The sequence below is a fragment of the Sapajus apella genome, unplaced genomic scaffold (genome assembly GCF_009761245.1).
Source record: "Sapajus apella isolate SASKATOON/1434 unplaced genomic scaffold, GSC_monkey_1.0 scaffold17, whole genome shotgun sequence".
In the NCBI taxonomy this organism is placed as follows: domain Eukaryota; kingdom Metazoa; phylum Chordata; class Mammalia; order Primates; family Cebidae; genus Sapajus; species Sapajus apella.
In genome coordinates this window covers 1,024,523-1,026,842 of record NW_022436957.1, presented here as the reverse complement: position 1 = coordinate 1,026,842, position 2,320 = coordinate 1,024,523, and the positions used below count along the sequence as shown (strand labels likewise).

General features: G+C 43.6%; 1 pseudogene across 1 annotated transcript; it reads right to left on the bottom strand.

Moving 5' to 3' along the window:
- Positions 1-386: 386 nt before the first annotated feature.
- On the bottom strand, positions 387-2,011 carry LOC116556610 (annotated as a pseudogene). The gene has a single exon (XR_004271084.1). The product of XR_004271084.1 is annotated as a cytochrome b-c1 complex subunit 2, mitochondrial pseudogene (transcript).
- Between the last annotated feature and the right edge of the window lie 309 nt (positions 2,012-2,320).

Below are 2,320 nucleotides of genomic sequence, written 5' to 3'. Positions count from 1 at the left end.
CACCATGTTGACCAGGATGGTCTTGATCTCTTGAGCTCGTGATCCACCCGCCTCGGCCTCCCAAAGTGCTGGGATGACAGGCTTGAGCCACCGCGCCTGGCCTCATGCTTCTAATATTATCCAACTATTATATTACCATTCATATCTTATATCACCATTTATATATTAATATATGCATACGTATTACCATAGTATAATATTATTATATATTAGCCTTTGTTCTTAAATGGAAGATTTGCTTTCCAATTTGGAAGAGAGGCGTCACTATTCCCCCTCGCCAAAAAAAAAAAAGGGAAATGATTAAGCTCAGGTTCTAACTCTGATACTTAACCTTTTCTTTTTAATTTTTAAAAAACATAATATTTAAAAATATTCTGAGTGGCTTCTTTTTTTTTTTTTAACACTTAAGTAGAATGTTTTATTGACTTTAGGTCAGCTGGCAATAATTACCTGAATTTATGCCTTATTTTACTTCACTGGAAAAAAGACAAATGTTATATTAGAGACTTCTGACTTTCATGTATTTGCTTCTCTGGGCTGAGAATGTTCAGCTCTCTCCTGTAATGTGTGTTTCAGTATTACAACTCATCAGCAAAAGGTGTATGTCCCAAATTTCCACTTGCTGCCATCGATTTTTTGCCAGAAACAAACTTCTTTGCGGCATTTATGATATCAGCGTTAGCCACTGAATCAATCTGCTGAAGGACTGTGAATAGTGGCATGTAACAACCAGCAATTAGGGCCTGGGACCCGCCTTCTTCCAGGAGACCCTCAGAAGACTCCACTGACATCAGGTATCCAGCTTTCAGCTTGTTCGTGGCAGTTTGGACATCTGTGTTGGACAGGTTTCCTTGAGCGATTGTTTTTACTTGATTATAGGCAGCGTTGATAACATCTCCTGCAGCTGCGGCCTGGGAGATAGTATAAATCCCAAAGAGTCCAGAATCTGAGTAACTGGCATTAAATGCAGAAACATCGAATGGCTGGTGAGTTGCCTTCGCAACAGCCTGGTGCAGATGGCTGGTGGTGTTGCTGCCCCTCTTGATATGTGGCCCCGCACTGAGGACATGCTGAAGAACATTAAATGCATTTGCCTCTGCACTTCCTGCGGCAGCACTTTCTGCTACAAGAGCGGCATGGACAAGACTGTCTCCATTTTGTTCTCGGATTTCACCTCCACAGTATTTGGCCTTTGCACCAGATAAACCAAGTCCACCTCTCATGTTGAGAAACTGTTCAGCAACTTGCTTTAGAACAGGATGACTCACACCAAGTCCAATCAAAGCCATTCTTGCACTTGTGAAATGGTTCTGAACGAAGCAATGTAACTCCTCTGGTGTCACTTTTCCAATCCTATAGTCAGGACAATACAAGGGATTAGCCAAGGCGTTCCGGTAAGCTGCTGCGTGCAAATTTTCAATGACATGAGTCTGTGGATTCTGAAAGGCCACAGCCTTGTCAATCTTTAGCTGAGGCTGAATGTCACCTACTTCCCAGTGACGAAATTCTGGTGATGTGGTGACATTGAGCAGGAACTCCATTAGAATATCAACATCACCCTGCAGGCATTCCACAGTGTAAGCCATGTTTTCCCTTGTTGCAGTCACACTTAATAAGCCACCAGTTGCTTCAATTCCACGGGTTATCTTGAAAGATGAAGCTCCCTTAGTCATCAGACCAGATGCAAGACGCAGCAAATGAGTGGTTCCTAAATTGTTGGAGTCCTCACATCTACAGCCTGCTTTAATGAACAAACCAATTCTTGATACAGGAGCGTAGTTTTCCAAAGAAGCAATCACCAAACCATTTGGTAACTTGGTAAACTCAAGGTCCTGAGGTTGTGGTGGTGCTCCTGCAGACGCAGCTGTGGCTTTAACTTTGGGGGCAACTTTGAGAGAATAAAATCTCGAGAAGGACCCAGCTCTGGTTAGTAGCTTCATGATTCAAGACTGTTCTGACCCACGGTCACTGCCGGATTATAGGAAAGCAAGATGGTGGCGGACTCTTTTTTTTTTTTTTAGAAAGGGTCTCACTATGTTACCCAGGCTGGAATGCAATGGCATGATCATGGCTCACTGGCTTACTGCAGCCTCCACCTCCCTGGCTCAAGCGATCCTCCTGCCTCAGCCTCCCATGTAACTGGGACCACAGACGTTCACCACAATGACTGACTAATTTTTGCATTTTTTATAGAGACAAGGTTTTGCTATGTTCCCTATGCATTCTCAAATTCCTGGGCTCAGGAGATCCTCCTGCCTTCGTCTCCCAATGTACTGGGATTACAGGTGTGAGCCATCCTGCCTGACCCACTTAATCCTTA